This window comes from Drosophila eugracilis, unplaced genomic scaffold (assembly GCF_018153835.1).
Source record: "Drosophila eugracilis isolate 14026-0451.02 unplaced genomic scaffold, ASM1815383v1 contig_803, whole genome shotgun sequence".
Taxonomy (NCBI): Eukaryota; Metazoa; Arthropoda; class Insecta; order Diptera; family Drosophilidae; genus Drosophila; species Drosophila eugracilis.
The window spans coordinates 51138-72052 of NW_024573705.1; the positions used below are offsets into that span (position 1 = coordinate 51138).

The window sequence follows — 20915 nt, forward strand, 5'->3', positions numbered from 1 at the left end:
ACGACGAACGGTGTTGGTAATGCTATAGAGCCAGCGGAGTTCTTGGGGCTTGTACAATTATTGTTAGCGCCGGTGTCTATAAGAAATTGCAGCTTGGCCCCTTTTTAAGTCCCAAATTCTATGTATGGTATACTAGAGAGGCGTCGGTCATAAAATTTTGTTCAACATCGCCCATACACTGTATCTCCTCCAAGGGAGAACAATGTTCTACCCCTTGCGGTGAGTGTTCCAGATCCTCCCCCTCATTACCAGAATGTCGTTAACAACAGTCATTGGGAACGGGGTCTGATGATGGAGTGGATTGGTATGGTAAAGTCTTTGAGCTTTACGGAAGGGATTTAACTCTACTTGACGCGAGTTAAAATTTGACCTGTAACTTTGGCCTTATTGGTTTGACTCGTGCTTGATTGCTACTCTAGCCCCCTGGAATCTTGGAGGGCTCTGCACGCTTCCGCTCGGAGCAAAGTTGTGTCCTGAATTCATTTGTAAATGGTTATTGTTGAACTGATGCGTCTGGGGAAACCTTGGTGCAATAGGTCTATAATTCTGGTGACTTAGCCAAAGTGTCTGTCTAAAGAAAGGCGCCCTTGGCGCAGGGTTCCTCGGTTCTATCTTTTGTAATTCTAGGCAAGTAGAGTATGCCTCCTGGACGTCCGCAGGCTTGCGGATTATCAGTAGCCTAGAAGCGTCGCCGTTTACTCCGCTAATAAAAGCATTAAGAGCTTTGTCTCTATGACCGGCAAGAAAAGCATCGGTTATATGCGTAGAATATTTCATGCTCTTAATTTTATTCATTATAAGCGAGACATGATTATAAATACTAAGGTAGAAGTCGTCTAGTTTTTGGCTTCCCTGGGTCATTTGAGCTAGTTCGTACTCTAGTGTACCAACATCTAGTTTGTTCGCAAAGTGTAATGCCAATACCCGTTTGACCTCTGTCCAATCGTCATCCCGCACGTTATAGGCATTGAGTGCCATGTCAGCGTTGCCCCTAATTTTTTGTCTAATCTGAATAAGGACTGACCTATATGGGGGATTCTCCCGAACGACCTCGAAATCGTTAACAATGGATTGAGCCCTAGAGTTGTATTTCTCGGAATCTCCCTCGAAAGTCACAAGCTCCCTTACGCAATCCGGTACGGCCGAAGACTCCTTGAGTTCGTATTCCGTACGCGGACGCATTAATGGTAGCGGTATCTCCGGTACCGGGTTGCGCCGTTCGAAGTCGGTTTCTAAAACGTTCACCCTATTTCCTTTTTTCCTAATATCTTCCTTCATGTCTACCATCTGAGTGGTTAAGGCCGTAATGGTAGCATCAAGGCGGTTCAAAACTTCTTTCATTTCCTCCATTTTTATGGTTACATTTTTCTCAGGGTTTTTTTTTACTTTATTTAGTTCTAGGTCGAAGCAGGGAATTTAGCAACAGTTTTTTGTATATAAATTTCTACTTCATTTTATTTTACTATTAAAATTAAGAGCCGTGCGTATAAAGAATCCTTTCACTTACACTCAGTATTTTCCTCCTTTTTCTTTTTTTGCGTGGTTTCAATGTTTCAGTGTATCAATTTTTTGAGGTCTTCTGTTTTCTCTCTTACAGGATTATTATTCTGAAATTAGATTAGAATTAGTATGTGGTTTTCTTTTTTATTCGAAAAAAAAAAAGAAAATTGTAATTTTCGTTTGAGCGTTGTGCGATTTTTAATAAAATTCGTGTTTTTGATACTTTTTTTTTATTTCTGTGTAATTGTGTTTATCGGCGCGGTGGTCCGTATTTATCCGTTTTGGCATTGTGCCTACTAAGGTACGGTTGCCACACAATCCACTGGGCAGCTTTTTCTGCAGCTTGGCCCCTTTTTAAGTCCCAAATTCTATGTATGGTAAACAAAAAGGGCAAAAAATTTTGTTCAACATCGCCCATACACTGTATCTCCTCCAAGGAAGAACAATGTTCTACCCCTTGCGGTGAGTGTTCCAGATCCTCCCCCTCATTACCAGAATGTCGTTGATAACACTTATTGGGAACGGGGTCTGATGATGGAGTGGATTGGTATGGTAAAGTCTTTGAGCTTTACGGAAGGGATTTAAATTTGAGTTAGCGCTCGGGCTTCGTTTGATGCCACCGGCCTCTACTTGACGCGAGTTAAAATGTGACCTGTAACTTTGGCCTGATTGGTTTGACTCGTGCTTGATTGCTACTCTAGCCCCCTGGAATCTTGGAGGGCTCTGCACGCTTCCGCTCGGAGCAAAGTTGTGTCCTGATTTCATTTGTAAATGGTTATTGTTGAACTGATGCGTCTGGGGAAACCTTGGTGCAATAGGTCTATAATTCTGGTGACTTAGCCAAAGTGTCTGTCTAAAGAAAGGCGCCCTTGGCGCAGGGTTCCTCGGTTCTATCTTTTGTAATTCTAGGCAAGTAGAGTATGCCTCGTGGACGTCCGCAGGCTTGCGGATTATCAGTAGTTTCTAAAACGTTCACCCTGTTTCCTATTTTCCTAACCTCTTCCTTTATGCCCACCATCTGAGTGGTTAAGGCCGAAATGGCAGCATCAAGGCGGTTCAAAACTTCTTTCATTTCCTCCATTTTTATGGTTAAATTTTTCTCAGGGTTTTTTTCACTTTATTTAATTGTGAGTCGAAGCAGGGAACTTAGCAACAGTTTTCTGCTTTTTTGTAAATTAGTTTCTACTTTATTTATATTTTTTTATTCATATTAACAGACGTGCGTATAAAGAAGCGTTTCTCTTACCCTCAGTATTTTCCTCCTTTTTCTTGTTTTTGTGGTTTTAATTTTTCAGTGTTTCAATTTTTTGAGGTCTTCTGTTTTCTCTCTTACAGGATTATTATTCTGAAATTAGATTAGAATTAGTATGTGATTTTCTTTTTGTTCGAAAAAAAAAGAAAATTGTAATTTTCGTTTGAGCGTTGTGCGATTTTTAATAAAATTCGTGTTTTTGATACTTTTTTTTTATTTCTGTGTAATTGTGTTTATCGGCGCGGTGGTCCGTATTTATCCGTTTTGGCATTGTGCCTACTAAGGTACGGTTGCCACACAATCCACTGGGCAGCTTTTTCTGAATGCATTCCACATCCGTTAGCCTTTCCAGCAGATTCCCACTTACACGACACATTTTTTATAATTGGAAAAAGAAAATTTCTTCTTATTTTTTGTATTTCAAAATTGGTTTATAATTTCTGCCGCTCGCAAATTAATTGCCGCAGCGGATATCTGTGTTTATTTAATTAAAATTGCAATTTTTACACTTGCGAATAAGCTACCCAATGGTGTGGACTTATCGCCGCAGTGGACTATCGCTTCTTTTGTTTTATATTACTTAGTGTTTCGTGCCCGCGAATATGCCGCGCCACAGGGTTCGTGGACAGATCGCCGCGGCAGGTACTAAGTTTATTCACAAATTTTTTGCGCCCGTGGGGAATGCCAGCTCTAAACGGCAGAATCCTCACCGCAGCGGGTAAATGTGATTCAAATCCAATTATATTTTTTACACGAACACGCACAACGCTTTCATATTTTTTGGATACTTTAGTTTTTAACTATTCACATATTTTTCACTTTATTTGTTTCTTTTTGTCCTTGGGTGCCACTTTCGAGAGAAAGTGAAATCTGTTCGGCCAGTTATGGCCAGACATGGCCAGAGGGGGGAGTATTCCCCCGGATATTACCTAGTTAATGTTACCTGCATCCTCGCGTTTCGCGTCTGCCGGCTTTGGGGGTAAAATTCGAAGTAAATCTAAATCATAAGTTTGGCTGGCTTGTTGACTGCATAACGCTGGCAGAGCGGTTGCAGCAGTCCGATGCTGACAGCAGCGGTTTTGGGGGTTTTGGGCCAAACCGTCCGTGTGCAGGGGTAGGGGTAGCTATGGCTGAGACAGCTAGCGATCGGTCAGTGCTCTTCCACTGTCGCGCTGCTGATAACAGCGGTTCTGGATATTTGGGCCAACGTGTTGCTAACCTCCAGGTGCTAGCTCTGCATTTTCGGTTGGCCGCGGCGATGGGAAGGGGTAGCGGCAGCTGTTGCTGAGGCAGCTAGCGGGCGGTCAGTGCTCTTCCATTCTCACGCTACTTCCGTTGCAATTCGCCGGTGCAATTCTGCCGTTGACGTTCTGTCGCTCTGACGCCGCTGACGTTTGGTGTCTGCACTACCGCTGCTGTGTCTCTGCTGGTCGTCGGGTTGGCTGAGTGGGGTGATGAGGGAAGTCGCGGTGTCTGATATCCGGGTCGAGAGGGGGTGAAGGGAAGGGGGCGCTTGGCCGGTGTTAAGTTCTATATCTCTTACTTTCTGATCATATAGTGGTTTATTTCTGTTCTTATTTGCTTCTAACATAACTCTAGCTCTTTTATAAGCTACCTCTAATCTATATTTACTCTCCTTAGCATAGTCACCTATCAGAGAACGTCAAGGGTGTCTTTTTTCGGCACCCGAATCACACTCATACATTTCGAGTGTGTGTCGCACTCATGAACAGCAAGAAAAGAGCACACACCCGGAGTACACAGATCGCTTTGTGTCTTTTGAGTGTTTGCGTTTTTGTCACCCACTCAATTCTATGCACATGATTCTAATGCACAGACACCCGACACACTCATAGCAAATGAAGGGAGTGTGTGAGACACCCATGTTTTAGGAAAAAGTGAGTCGGGTGTCTTGAAATGAGTCGGGTGTCTTGAAATGAGTCGAGTGTCTTGAAATAAGTCGGGTGTCTTGAAATGAGTCGGGTGTCTTGAAATGATTCGAGTGTTTCGGGTGTCTTCAACTGATCTGAGTGTTTCGGGTGTCTTCATCTGTATTGCATGAGAAGGTCATTGGGGGTTGAGCGAATAATTTAATGTAATTTTTGACTTCTGACATTTATGACATTTTCTTATGTACTCAGTTATATCTTTAGACATACCTTTCCAGTAATAGTGTCATCTTACTTTGGCCAAAGTTTTTGATATGCCAGTGTGACCTCCTTGAATTGGATCATCATGAAATTTAGACAGAATAGCTTCTTTGTCTTTTAGACTTTTTATTTAAGTCAGCGGGTTGAGTAGCGCTACTCTTAATGTTTTCAATATTTTATTGCCCATTAATTTGAAATTATCTATTGAAGAATATTCAAAGATATTTTCCCACGGTGCCACTTTGAGTTGGCTGATTTTATTTATACCGGCTTGCAGTTCAAGCCTTTGAAAAAATTGACCTAAGTCTAGAGTTCCATTGGTATATAAATCGCTAACATCATATCTTGCAGTAATTTTCCTGCCATGTTTAAATAAACATAACATATCTTTTACATGCAATGTCACACTTTACGTACTTCGTCATTGTTTATGACGTCGTTTACGTTGGGCTTAGAAGCTTTTTAAATAGTTTGCTTAGGCAATTCTATTTCTTTATTTTCCGCGCGGATTTTCTGTCTATTTTGATATCTTGTAGTGCCTTTATTGATATTTCCAGTTATATTTTGTAGATCTTTGATGGTTATTCTTGATAACGCATCAGCTACAAGGTTATCTTTTCCCTTCAGATATTCCACAGTGAAATTATAGCTTTAGCTTAGAGCTTGGATTAATCATTGAAAACAGGTAAGTTAAAGGTCAATGATCAGTCTAGACAGTGAAATGTCTACCATAAACATATGGTCTGAAATAAGTTATTGCCCAATGAATTACTGTCAATTCTTGTTCTGTTGTACTTATATTACTTTCGCCCTTAGTAAACGATCTTGATGCATAAGCAACTGGAAGTTGAAGTCCATCATGGTTTTGAGTTAAAACCGCTCCACATGTTGCTTACTTGCATCCGTTATTATGCCAAACTCTTTGATGAAATCTGGGTATTGTAATAAATTCGGAAGTATTAATGCCGATTTAAGATGTTCGAAGGCATTCTGGCAATCAATTGTCCATTCGAATTTAACATCTTTTTTACATAATCCTGTTATGTGACGAGAATATTACCATCGAAAACTGGTATCAGCTTGGATGATGTATCTATAAAAACAAAATTAGATTGTGCTATTGTGGTAAGGTTCCTTGTCTCGCTAGGAGTATCAGAATCTGTGTAACTATCTCTATCTGTGTATACCGCTGGAATAGTAAGATTGTTTAAATATTCCTTTTCTATTTTGGGGTATACCTCTTCTAATTTTAATTCGTTTGTTTCAGCTGATTCTGGGTACTGCTATGGGAGTGTTTAGAACATACTATTTCTAAACTGAATTTTTGTTTAACCTATATTAAATTAGATCGTAGTCGTATCAGAAGTTTAGATACCTGAGACAAATGATCTTGATTCAATCTCTCCCTGTGACCATGTATTAGTATTCGCGCTTCGTTAAAGTTCTCTACTAATATCTCAACATATTTTCTAACTGTGTTCTTCTGGATTAGTCTATTCTGGGTTAGTGACTTATACGATTTGTCAACATTTGCTTTGATATTATTTATTTCTTTATACAATTCATTCGAATCCATTATATCATGGGCATTGTGCTTAGTTTAGCCATTTTTTTAAATTATATTTGTATACAATTAATTTTATTTTATTTTTATTTATTACATATATATTGTATATTTAAACAATGTTGCTTATATTTTTTCCAGGTCATTAGCCCGGCTCATATATCTTTTCTTTAAACATCTATTGTGCAGCTTATATATTTTATAAAAGAATTTTTCGCACATTATGACAATACTTTGTTTATGACATTGGCAGTGGAATCCACTGTTTTTATATCCAAAGTCTTTTTTGTAGGTGGTACATATACCTTTATGTTATAATCTAATCTCTCATCTATTTTTACAGTCACATCGCAGTGCAATCAAAAAAAATATGCAACGCAGTGCATGGGTTAATCCTGCGTCCTCTTCTGCGATGTTTCTTCTGATACTCTTTCCGGTCCGCTTCAGCTGGTCGTCGCCGGCTTGGCTATGCTGACGCTCCCTCGAAGGCGCAGGTGGCCTCCCACGCTTTGTATCTGCTGCTGTTGTCCTGGGCCTATGGGCTCAGGGCGGTGCTGGCTTCGCACAGGCAACATCTCCCACGGAGGTGTAAGGGGCGGATGGCCTATCACACTATTTGTTTTTCCCTGTGCATGTGTATTTACAGAGCACACTGCTTAGTGGCCCTGGGCAGTCGGCGGGGCAGCGGTCCTTCCTCCTCGGTATTTCCTTAGGTGAGGGAGGTTTAGCATTTTTTGGTTATTAATTTTGTAACTGGGTGAGTTGTGATTTGTGTCTTGGACTTTTTTATACTTGACTTCAGAAAGTCAAGTTCACTTTGCAGCTTTACAGCTATGGCCCATGGCGGGGGTGGTATGTTTGTATATAATAGCCACTTCAAGTGCGCTATTCTTTTTTGTATTTTGTTTTATATACCAGCCCGACCCATCACACTCTACTCACTCAGATTTCATATTAATATATATATTCCGGGGATTGCGGGATCGCAGGAGACACACGCCATAACACCTCTTTTTCAACTTCGAGCTCTCCCGGTCGACAGCCTCGTGGTATCCGTGGTAGAGTGAGAACATTTGGTTTTATTTCATAATTTTCATAAAACTTTATTTGATTGCTGGAGCAGCCAGCAAGTCCAGGTCTTTTTGGACCAATGTCACGGTCGCCATGAAATGTTTATTTGGCAGGATCGCCATGAATTATAAAACAAACTTGTTGTACTTGGTTTATTCTTTATTTCAGGGAGCAGCAGTGGTGCCGCCCCAAGGCTTGAATTGATTGTGTTTACAATATTCTTTTAAGTCTAATTAAGGCTAAGTCTCGTTGCTGCGCTGCTCGCAGGCGGCGGCAGAGTGACGGCTATCTATGTACTTATGTAATAAACATTTGCCCTCTTATGTGAGGAGCGCTCATATTTCGGCCACTTGGGGTTTATGACCAGGACCATGAATTATGTAAACACTGCAACAAAGTGTTACAGTGCGTACCCTTTCAGAACTCGGTACAGTGGGTATTCAATATTAGTGCATACTACAAAATAAACGATATGGAATAATTAGAAATATATCCCGAACTCAGCAATATTTACAAGAGAGTTGCCTATCATTAAATTCAATTGAAATGGAAAGTCGTTTAGAAATTTCAAATTCACTCATAGAGACAATTCAAAATCAAATCGAAACGAGAGACACAGAGCGGACCTTCAGCGGAAAGCACTCCGAATTTAAAAGTTTTATAAGCCTTTTCAAAACATATGTCGACAAAAATGACTGGAAGTTTAAATCACTTCCGAAAATAACGCCTGCAAATCATGTCGGGGTCGCCATGAAAATTTAATAAGTGAAATGCAGGGCATTTTTTATTTTTTTTATGTGTACAATTTTTGTATATTATATTATTAAGTGACAATTAATTATGCATAACATTATCGCTTTCACTTATGCATACCCAAACATGAAAACGCAATTGGGGATAAGGTTACGCGTTCTGCCTAACTAGACAAAATATTTTAAAAACGGTTGAGTTAAAACATAAATCTTTAATGATACAAGTACAAACTGTGTATGCTTACTACACGTACATACATGAACTACCGAATCTTTCTTTCTCGTCGCTACGAGATATATAATTTAATAGAGTCTCAATAAGAAGTAAATAAAACCAATTGTGTGGGTGGGTCGGATTGGGTGTGGATTGGATTGGGATATCGCCCAAACAGAGGGGCGTGGGAAACCTCACAAAGCGTTGATAAACGTGAAACTAAATGTATCCTCCGCATCAACATCTCCTCCTTCCGCATCCGCGTCCGCATCGGCCATGGCTGGCGCAATGTCGGCGGCACCGTCAACTCAATTAATGACGTCGTCCAGCTCGTCATCATCCAACTCCAGCTTATAATCGCCGTCGGTGGTGCCGAGTTTTGTGCAAAGCCCTGGGACTCATTGCCTGACTCCAGGTATCCGTAACTCATTGTCCTCGTCGTCCGATTCGTTCATGGTTTCACCAGTTTTGCCAGTGCCGTAGGCTCCCACGAATTTGGCTAGGTTTGGGGGAACCCGGGACTAAGCTCGCTCAATGTTCTCCGGCGTACATTCGCCCTTATCCAAACCCCTGAGGAAGCCCATGTTATTGAGTACCTAAATGTCATTGTGCATTTCGAAGGCCTGGTCGAACTTGAATATGTATTCGGACTTGTGCGTGTTCACAATGATGAAAGGCAGCTGGATAGAGGCGTTGGGGGAAGGCACCACGCCCTGGCTCTCGTTTCGCTTGTTCCGCTCGACCAATCCCTTGTACGCCACATGCTTCATGATCATTTCGCGCAGCATTTCTTTTTTCTGTTTGATACGCTCGCGGCGCAGACAGTTTTCTTCCTCCAGGGCCAAAAATTGCTCAGCTGAATTGGCGGGAAGTCCTATCCAACGAATCTCCTTCTTATCCTTGGAGAAAACATTGATTGCGTTGAGCGCATCGTAAACACGACGTCGGATATTCTTTTGATTACAGTTGTGGTACGCATTGTTCTTCATCTCCTCGCTGACCAGGTCGTCGGCCACCTCAGTGTAGGTGGTCTTGCCATTCTCCTCCACTTTTTCGCAGACCTTAATCGAGAAGTGACGCAATCTCTTGCCCGCCTTGTGTTCTTTATACCCACGACGAGGAGGCGGAAATGGATTGCAAGGAGTTGCTCTGAATGGCACGGAGTTTTGATTTCAGCTTCATAGGATTTGTCGTAAACCTTACGTACCGTTCCCCTTTTGCCGGCAAGTCAAATAAGCCAGTACATGTGCCTGAAGTCTTTTGCGCCAAAACAGTGGTGTAGGTAGAACCTTCTGATTTTGGAATGGACATACAGTTGTCCTGCATCCGCATGAACTGTTCCTGATTGCTGGATTACATCTGACTAAAAGCGCCCACGCTTCCCACGTTGCCGACGCCCCTAGCATTTCCGCTGTTGCGCGCCGATGAGCCGGTGTAATAAACTACGGACACGGGTTTTCCGCCTTCCATTTCGGATTTGTTTTGGGCCGAGTCAAAATGGGGAGCTCATTTTTCACTAGAGGCAGGGCTTTTTTTACTCTTCTGGTCACACACACTCACAGCGTCGGCCTTTTCGGTGTGGTTTTTCGCGGACTTCCAACGTCTCAATTTTCGCACGGATGGAAGCAAAAGTTTCGTCGGACTCTTGGCTTTCGAACGGTATGTGTTTACTCGAAATTGAACGTTTTTGAAGCACAGCACAATGGTCACAAAATTTCCACCAACTGCGCGGCTTTTCGATCCATTGGACCTATTGTGTCCTTTGGTCACAAAGGCAAAGAAGCGTTTACAGGAGCTGTGGCTTCGAAAAATAGATTGGAACGAGTCGCTACCAATGCAGTTACTATCGTCGTGGGAAGCCTTTAAGGCAACTTTGCTTCAACTGCCCAATGTTATGGTACCGCGATTTGTTCACACAGATCAGCAGGTTCCAATTGAGATACACGGTTTTGATAACACTTCAATGCAAGCATATGGAGTGTGCATCTTTCGTCGTGGACCCAAATGGTGTTTTAATTCTGGTAGTGAGCACCAATTTCAAGACAGGAAAAAAAATGTTTTCCGTTTCATTGTTTTCTGTAACTTGTTGCCAAGAAAATTGCGGGGCATTTTCGCGCGCATTTTCTGTCCTAAATTTCCCGCGTGTCCACCATTTTCCAAGCCTCAACGCTATTTTTTCGGACTTTCCACCCCGCTTAAATATTCGTTGCCTTTTATTTATCGGCCAGTGCATCATCTGCCGCCCCAGCAGTGGAGGATCGGGCGCGTGGTGGCGGTGCACGTCAGCGCTGACGGCAAGGCCCGAGTGGTGAACGTGAAGACAGCAGATGGAACGTACTGGCGCGCCATCCATAGGTTGGCGCTTCTACCTGTACAATCCTGAAGGACGTCGTCCTTTCAGAGGGGGCGGAGTTTGGTCATTCCGGTCTTTCATTGTAAAGAGGGGGGCGGGGCCCAATAAAACTTTTTCGCTCAGGCGAATTCGGCCGCCGCTCTCCTCTCTCCCTCTCTCGTTGTGTCTTCTGTCCATAGGATAAGATAATTTAAGTCAAATAAATCAGTTCAAATTGAAGCTTTCGTTCGCCACGCTGTGCGAGTTAATATTGATACTCCCTCTCGTTTGCACGCGCCGTGCCTTTTTTCATGTTTCAAAAAATATTTCTGGTTATTATCCGGATCAAGCCTTAAGGATGCCTGAAAATATTTTATTGTCAGATCCATTCTTCTTTTTTATATAGCTTTGCTTTTATTTATTGAATCTACTCTTAATTTTGAGACTAACAATAAGTTGACGAATCTTAACATTAAAATTTAACTAACAGTATACTAAGACTGCATTCTAGTTGCGCGTCCCACAGGTCGGTCGCTGGGTGGGTAGGTCATTGCGACGAAGGCGTGATTGGTTCCTCAACCTTGTTAGACCTCTCGCCAGGTGGTTAGGGTGCACCGATAGCTTGGTGAAGTACTTTACCTTTTGTTCTGCGATCACTTATTTGACTGGTAGAATGTTTAAGACGCGGCGTATGTTTTCGTTGCGAACGTACCACGGTGCCCCGGTGATTGTTCTCAGGATCTTCGACTGAACTCTCTGAACAATGTCAATGTTGCTATTGCTGGCGTTCCCCCATTACTGGGAGCCGTACATCCATATAGGTTTTAGTACCGAGTTGTACAGCATGATTTTATATTCAAGGCTAAGAGGTGACCGGGCGTTAATAAGCCAATGAAGGCTGCTGGCTTTTAGCTTTAGGTGTGTTCTTTTGGCTTCAATGTGCCGGCGCCATGTGAGTCTTCTGTCGAGATGTACTCCTAGGTATATAACTTCGTTTGCTTGTGGGAGTAGAGTGTTGTTTAACGTAATCGGCGGGCAGTTTTGCCTGTTCAGAGTGAACGTAACGTGTTTGCCTTTTAATTCGTTCACTTTAATTCGCCAATCTGATAGCCATTTTTCAACATCGACCATATGACGAACTAGCTGCGCAGTTGCTTGAATCGGGCATTTAGAGCGGCTAAGAATAGCTGTGTCATCGGCAAACGTAGATGTTGCTAGTCGTGTGCTTGTCGGGATGTCTGCTGTGTAGAGGACATATAGTGCTGGCCCTAGCACGCTACCTTGAGGAACTCCAGCTCCAACAGTGTAATCATCAGATATAGCAGTGTTGCACCTCACAACAAATTTTCTGTCGTAAAGATAAGACTCTAAAATCTGGTGGGTGCTGTAGGGGAGCATTGTCTTGATCTTGTACATTAGACCTTCTAGCCAGATTCTATCAAATGCTCGAGAGACATTTAGAAATGTGGCAGTACAGTACTCTCGTTTTTCGAAAGCGTTTCGAATTTCTGATGTGATCCGGTTGACCTGCTCAATTGTTCCATGCTTTTCACGAAACCCAAATTGGTGTGACGGGATTCCTTCCTGGATTCTCAGATATGTGTTATCCGAGTCATAGGCATTTTCAAAGAGTTTAGATAGGCAAGAGAGTAGGCTTATAGGTCTATATGACGTGGGGATAGTGTGGTTTTTCCCCGGCTTTGCTATAATTATTATAATTGACTTTTTCCATCTCACTGGAATGTGGCCAAGTTTTGCGATGGCATTAAAGAGCTGGGTGAGAGTGCAAACGGCGCAGTATGGGAGCTCAATGATCATTTTGGGAGTTATGAGGTCGCAGCCCGGGGATTTTTCGGATTCAGTTGTCTTTTGATGATGTTTACGATTTCGTTTCGGCGAAACTCAATTGGCTCAGGTTGATGCTGGGGCTCATATGATAGAGTCGGCAAAGTAAACGCATTAGTGGCAGGATTTGGTTGGAAGACATTTTATGCGTCACTGCGCGCCCAGCCGCCCGTGGAATTTCTAATGAGCTCTCCATAGTGAGTGTTTTGTACTGTTAGTTGACAATTGCTCAATGTAGCGGCGGTGGTCATATGTTTCTTCTTGCTGTAGAGCTTGAGCAAGTTGACGTGAGGCATGTTTTAAGCTTTGCTTAGCAGATGGCGATCTGTGAAATTGCCATGCTCGACGTAATCGTCGCTTTTCGAGGACGAGCTGTTCGATTTGAAGCTTTGACTTCTTTTGATTGCATTGTGTGTTTATAGTATGAGGTGTTGAAACTCGAGCTGCAGAGACGAGTACAGATTCCAGTGAATTAACAAAACTGTCTACGTTGGCTTCATCGCTGAGGTGAGGACTTAGCTCAATGTGTGAGCTAATATACTTCCTGTACTTAACATTGGTTTTATGTGAGGTCAGTTTTAATGGCTGATCCCATGTTCCTGGATGTCGAGTAGAGTAAAAAGGACAGGCGAGTGATCAGATGAAAGATCCGAGAGGCATTCGGCGCTTATCATGTTTTTAGGAATGTTTTTGGTAATCGCAAAGTCTATTAAACCCGGAAGTTTCTTTGGGTCTGCCGGCCAGTATGTTGGTGTGCCCGAAGAAACATAGTCGAGCTTGTTCTTGGCTTTGATAATTGCATTATAGAGCTGCTTTCCTTTTGGAGTCACGAGACGAGATCCCCAGTGTGTGTGCTCGGCATTGTAGTCTCCTGCTGCTATGAAGTGGTCTCCGAGTGAGTTGAAAAATAGCATAAACTCATCTTCGGCTATTGTGAAGCGTGGGGGGCAGTATACGGCGGCTAGCATTAATTGCTTGCCAGTATTTAGGTGTATATTTATGGATGTGGCCTGTAGGTAGTTTTTAGCAAATTTCGTATGATAATGGTGCTTAATACGGCTCCTGATTAAAATTCCAGTCCCGCCGTGTGCTTTACCATCTGGATGGTTTGTTCCATAGAATGAATATCCTCGTAGTTGAAAATTGTATCTGTTTGTAAGATGTGTTTCTGAAAGCAGCATTACGTCGATTTCATTGTCTAGTAGGAATTGCGCTAACTCGAGCTTATGCTGCGAAACGCCGTTAGCGTTCCACGTAGATATTCGTAGGGAAGTCATTATTTGGATTGTTGTGAAACCAGCATTTGTATTAATAGAATTTGGTTTCGCATCAGATCTTGCATTGTTGTACGCATAAACGACATAAAATCCGTAAGGCTTTGTTGTAGACTGCATATCATAGCTTCAAAGTTACTTTTTGACTGCTCTGGCGGTTGATGCTGCTGAGCCGTGTTCGGTTCTTGGTATGCTGATTGCGGCAATGAGCTTTTTGAGGCTGGGGTAGACAGTCCTAATTTTAAAGCACTTGCGTATGTAACATTTTTGGCTGAGTTTATGGGTCAAAGTGCAGTCGAGAAGAAGACTTCAGGGCTTGACCTGGAGGCTAGCAACTGTTTATTTTGGGTGCGGGCAGTAATTCCCCTCTGGTGGATTCGACTTTTCAGCTCCTTATAAACTGGGCAACCTCTATAGTTAGCAGTGTGATTTCCACCGCAGTTGCCGCACTTTTTTGAGTTGTGGTCATCTTTGCTCGCTGGGCAGTGGGGAGTCATGAAGCTCACCACAAACTACACACATAGGGCGCAGTTTACAGTAAGACCTTGTATGGCCAAATTTTATTGTACCGGCCATTGCGTTTGTGCGGCTCCTCAACCGTAATTCTGCGGGCAGGAACTGAAGATTGTATAGGGGACTTCGTATATCTTTAGGGGCTTAATTTCTGGTTCGAGCTCAACCTTAAAGAGTGGCTGCGGCTTTCTATCCCTGTTAAGGATATTGAAGACTGTCTTAGCGCTAAATCCCTTTTCTTGTAGCGCCCTTTGTTATCTCTGCAGGCGATACTTCGGACTCTATGCCCTTAAGTAAGACTTGCAGGCCCTTGCTGCTTTTTAGCTGATAAGTATAAAAGTTCTTTTTTTTCGGTGAGATATTTTGATAATACTCTGTAATTATCTTCACACTTCGTTTGAACTTTTGTTTCCTGGATGTTGCCCTTTACGAGTGGTATTATGTGAAAATTGTCCTTGCCAATAAGCTCTATAATTTTGTTGACAAGAACGTTGGAACTTTTTTCTCGTAAGTAAATTGGCGGGGGCTTAGTCTTCCTTTTTTCGACTTCCATAGATTCGGCATCATCCTCATAGTCTGCCAAGATTTTAAAACGGTTTGAGTTAGAGGGCGTTTCTATTGCAGCTATGTTAGCATTGCCACGGGTTATTTTGCGTTGCGAGTTTAGGGGGCTTAACTTCCTTTTGATTTGGATGTATTTTCTTTGTTTTTGTTCTCTTTTTCGGGCAGCGCAGGGGCAGAAAATATTAATGTTTGCGCTGCTAGCTGATGACGTCGTTAATCGCGCTCTTTGGCTGAAGAGACATCGATGGCCTCGCTTCCAGCAAGAACGCGCTCTCTCGTTCTCTACGTTTAGGAATTCGGTCAAGTTTGGGGTAACTGACCGTGTTTGGGAAGAGCTTGCATTACTTTCGGTTGCTTTGAAAGAGAAGTAAGCGTTGTTTCTTTGTACTGAGAGCCGTCTCTCGTCTTGCTCACGTTGACGTTGTGTGCGAACGTCGTTTAAACTCATTGCAGTCGAGGTTGAGTTTGTTAGAATTAGTGTTTTGTTTTATATTAATAAATTAATTAATCAATATAAACATTAGCGATTTTCATCGCTGAAAGCGTCTTTTCGCGTTGTTTTGGTTTACGAAACCAGTCACTGCACTTTTTTTTTTCCCGGAGCACAATAAAAATACACGTCTGCATACGGCGACGGTCAATTTACAAAGGATTTTTTTCATAACGTTTCATTAATTGTTTAAATTTTGTATTAAAAAACTCTTTTCCATCATCTGTTTGTAAATTTTTTGGTGTTCCATGACCTGATTTTAAGATTTTCTCCATTGCTTGGGAAACATCATTGGCATTTTTTGATTGTAGTGCTTAACCCCCAAGCAAATTTAGAAAACGTATCAATTACATTTATTAAGTAACGATAGCCCTTGTTAGACGTTAAATAACCCCCCATTTCAACCAAATCTGCTTGCCACAGATCGTTTATTCCCTTCGTAATGACTCGTCTTCGTTGAAAATGTTTGCGAGACGGTCCGTGCAACTCATTTACAATTGCTCGTTTAATCATATTCTTTGAATTGGTGTATAGGCTTTCAATTGTTGTCTTCTTTGGTATCGCTGTCGCTTTTGTTACATACTTAAAAATGTAGTCCTCAATAACTTTTATCTTTTCAAGAACTTTCTCAAAGATTTGATCAGTACTATCTGCTCTCTTGTTATAGACCTCTATTTTATTTTTAAGATTTGAAATTTTTGTAAGTCGACGATTAATACTTTGACTTACAAGTTTTCTTAGGACTTCCCCCAACTTTCTGACACACTCATCTGTATATTGTTTTGTGGTCAAGTCATTATCATCTAATGGTTTAATAGCGTTTTTAACTCTTTTATTTTGAGCGTTCAGATTACCATCAGTATCAATTAAAAAAGTTTCATTTAATTTAACACCTCTTTTTAAATGATCTGATCGTTCCCTATCATTAGAAAAATGTCCAAACTCGTCAACAGACATGTTGATTATAAATAAAAATCTTGTTTGTGTTTAATATATATACTCTAATTAAACAATAATTCCCTCCTCTCGCAGTTCCTCTACTATTGAGAAAATCTCATTATTGTGATTGTTGTTACCCGCTGTTTTTGATGCCACTAAAATTTGTAACCGTTCGTTAGTTCATTCACATCATTCCAATATATATAATTTGGTTTTGATTCCTCCAGAGTCACATAACCGAAACCAGTTTTCGTACGAAGTGGAGTGGATGTTGTAGGATTTTCATTATCGTTTATTATTTTTTTTAATAATTTTAGTATATTTAAATGCGCGGGAACCTTTAATTCGATTATTCACGTTATAACCTAATTTGTGAACATTTGTTTCCAATATAATATTTTTATATGTTTTCAAATCATGATCCTTAAAATTTTGGGGGTGTTTATGAAATATAAGAGAGTACAGACCAGGAGTTAGCTCGCAACTCATTCCACTAGACAAATGAATCTTATTATCATTAATTTTTAGTTCACTATTCCACAATGTTAATACATTATCTAAACTTTTTTTAGGTCCGTAAGCCTTGTCCAATATATTTTCCCGACTCAAATAAGTGATATTAAAATCATAACATTTATTATCTATCTCGTCTTCTATATTCATATCTTCCCTCATTTCATTTTCTTTTGTAGGCATTGATATAGCTTCCGGCTCACTCCCTTTGTCCACATTATCATTATATGTTTCGCCTTTCTTTCCTTTTTCAAAAACATTTGTTTGTGAAAAGAAATCATTATACGAATCACTATCATTCATAGATCGGTATTGAGATAAGTTTCGTTTTGTCTGATGTTGTCTCCCATCGGTTGTATAGTACAGATCATTGTCATCTGTCATATCATTCTCATACTTTTCATTTTCGTATAACTCACGTTTAACATTGGCTCCTACATTTGTTTTTAAAAATGTTTGCTTTTTATAACAAGTTCATGTAAAGGGTCTGTAATAGGTTTAAATGTTTCCTCCAACTCTATAACACTTTGATTCATTAAATGTTTTAGGTCATGAAACATTCTCTTCAAGGCAGATCTCGCTTTTGTTAACTGAGCTAACACATTCATTATTGAAACCTTTATAAATTTAGATAAAGTAAATTTTAAAAGATATATAATCTTTATGAAATCACTCTTCAGTTTCTCGATCTATACTGTATTTCTAAATATAAATTATCATTCTTTTTATGAATATTAAATTTTCCGTCAACCATTTCCTCAACAAATTCCTCCCGAAGATGTGACCTTTCCGGGGTGTATAGAAAGTAATCCTCCAACTCCAGAACAAGGGATTTTCCAATCTTCGTCCTTTTACACTCCGCCTTGAAGATGGGGAACTTTAGATTTTCAGGCATCCTTGCCTTTGACAAAATAGATTTCTTATTACATCTATTGAATTCTTGAGTAACCGTCTCAAGCTTTATTCGTTTTGCATTATGTTCAACATCAATTGGTATGAACGCTGTTTCTGTGGCATCATCATTTTCATCGTTCTTCTCGTTGAAAAAGCAAACCAAACTTGTCGGATTAACAGGTGTCTTCCTATTATCCTCGTCAGTAGGATCGAATTCGACTTCTGCAGTCTCCTCGTTCTTATAGTTGTTGTTCTCCATGTTTATTTTTTTATATTTATTAGTTTTTGTTGTTTAGCAGTTGTTTTTGTTGTTTAGCAGTTCTTTTTTTTTGTTGTTTAGCAGTTGTTTTTGTTGTTTAGCAGTTGCTTAGCAGTTGTTTTTTAATTGTTTAGCAGTTGTTTTTTATAGTTTGGCAGTTGTTTAGCAGTTGTTTTTTAGTTGTTTAGCAATTGTTTTTTGTTCACTTGTACAACGTCTGTTGAATGTAAAGTCGAGACTTGGACTGTGAATTTTGAAGTAGGCAGCCCCGATTTTTATACCATCCAGAAGTCACACATATAAACGTATATACGATGCATTTGTTTCACCCTCCCTCCATGTCCTAAGTGTAAGCCAATCATAATGTACTCCTCGAAAATTTGGTATATATTTTTGAGTAAAAGTTGAAATGTCTATATTTGAAACTGGTCTATTGGGTAGCTGACATATTAGTTTTTTCGCTTTAATACCATATCTCTTACTATATGGTTTTAGGTAGAATCCATAACCTGTTCTATAGGGTTTGAGATATAACCCTTCTCCTACAGCAACACCTTAAATTTTTCTATTATGGCGTTTCTTCTCCTCCATATCCTCTTTCGCCATTTTAGCGTTGTTTATTGTTTTTGCAATTGCGGCACTTCCACTAGCTAAACTACCGAGGGCACTTAGGGCAGTCAAAATAGGTACGATTGGTAAAAAACCAATTCTCGGTACTTTCACGTTTTTCTTTGAACCCATTGTCGATTGAACTGATTTTCGTGCAATTTTTATTGCACTCATAATGTCCAATGGCTTTTGTTTTTTTAATTTTCTAGTAGCAGCGTTAATAACAGTCGACAGATTCGTCATATTTACTTATTTCCTCGTCGTCTTCCCTTTACATTTCTTTTTTGTTTTTGATATCCCCCTTCCAAATTTTTTCTTTTCTTTCATAATGTTGGTCACCAAATATGCTGCTGCTTTTTCACCAAGATTACTGTTTGGTGCTTTTACACGTGACCAAGCTTTATAAATTAATATAGAGTCTGCAATGTGACGTTCATGTAAATCCTTTTTATGGGAATATGCTATATCATGTTCTTTACAAGCCTCATCCAGTTTATTTATTCCTTGATCACCTCGTTTCAAACGTTTTTCTAACTGTGTACCCGGCCCACAAAATTTATATCCTGGTATATGGGCTTCAAACGGTAATGTTTTAATTAAGTAGTTGACAAGACCATCACCTCGTTTACAATTGAAAACACTAATGAATCGATTATAAAAACGCTTCCCCATTATATTGATGTTTAATCATCAAAGATTTCTCATCGAATGAGGTACATTAGCTTTAAGAATGCGTTTAATAAGTCAAAAACAAAAAAATATCGTTAGAAATATTAACGATGAAAACGAGAAAAAACATTGTTCTCTCTTACCTAATACAATAAGAGCTCTTATTGTTGGACTTTCAAATTGTGGTAAAACCAACATTATGCTTAGTTTGATAGAGAGTCCAAACGGATTGAAATTTTACGTGTTTTCTAAGAGTTTATATCAAACTAAATATGAGTACTTGGAAAAATTAATAAAACCTATTAAAGGAATGGGATATCATACTTTCTCTCATAACGATGGTGTATTACACCCCAGTGAAGCAAAAAATAATTATATTATGATATTTGATGATATAGCTTGTGAAAAACAAGACAACATAAGATCTTATTTTTGTATGGGTCGTCAAAAGAATATTGATTCCTTTTATTTATGTCAAACATATACCCATATACCTAAACACTTGATCCGTGATAATGCAAATTTTATAATAATGTTTAAACAAGATGAACAAGACAATATGCGACATATATATAGAGATCATATTAATACAGATATAGGGTACGACACATTCGTGGAAATTTGTAAAAAATGTTGGGAGGATAAATTTGGATTCTTGCTTATAAGTAAAGATAATGATATGGATAATGGAAGATATAGAAAAGGTTTTGATCAATTTATTTTGATTTAAAAAAGTTATTGGATTTGGTATATAAATATATTAAAAATAAACATTTCCACAGTTCAACAACAGATTTCATTATGTCTAGATTAGTGACCTTGTCCTTGAATGGAAATAGTATTGTTATTAATACAATCTATTTTCCACCAATCGAATTGGATGGACGTTTTGAGTGTGCATGAATTGATTTATACTATATGATACTATTCGTTTGGAGTGTAAGATAATTAGTTGTTCTTATGTAGATAATTCACCTAATCATACGTTACATGAATTCGGTATTAATGTTCCTCCTGGATATAAAATGAATGTGACACCACATAATCTTATTTACTTGCCAATCAACTGTGATGAAATAAGCACACTCTCCATACGTATCGTTGATCAAAACGGAGATTTGGTAAATTTACATGGTGAAAACGTTTCGATTCGGTTGCATATTCGCCTGATAGAATGATTATTTATAATAAAAGACCTGGTTCATACACTCAACCAACCATTACTAATTGTAAAGCTATAGAAAGAGGATCTACTCAAAAAAGAAGTTCACTTACTTTAAAAAATAAATTATTTTTTAAGTCTCTAGGCTTCAAAGTTAAAAAATATTAAAAATATACTGGAAGAAAAAAATGAACGAAATTTTAAATATTCGAGAAAAAGTTTACTCGGATGAGAGTATTTCGAAAAAAGAGTTTCATACCTATTCGTCGTATAATCAAACATTTAAACCAAACGATGAAATTCGAATTACTATCCAAAATCAAGACTTGTATGAGCTCCCTCATGAAAG

General features: G+C 39.7%; 1 pseudogene; it reads right to left on the minus strand.

Annotated features, from left to right (window-relative positions):
- Positions 1–7937: 7937 nt before the first annotated feature.
- LOC108113879 lies at positions 7938–9973 on the minus strand (annotated as a pseudogene).
- Positions 9974–20915: the final 10942 nt, after the last annotated feature.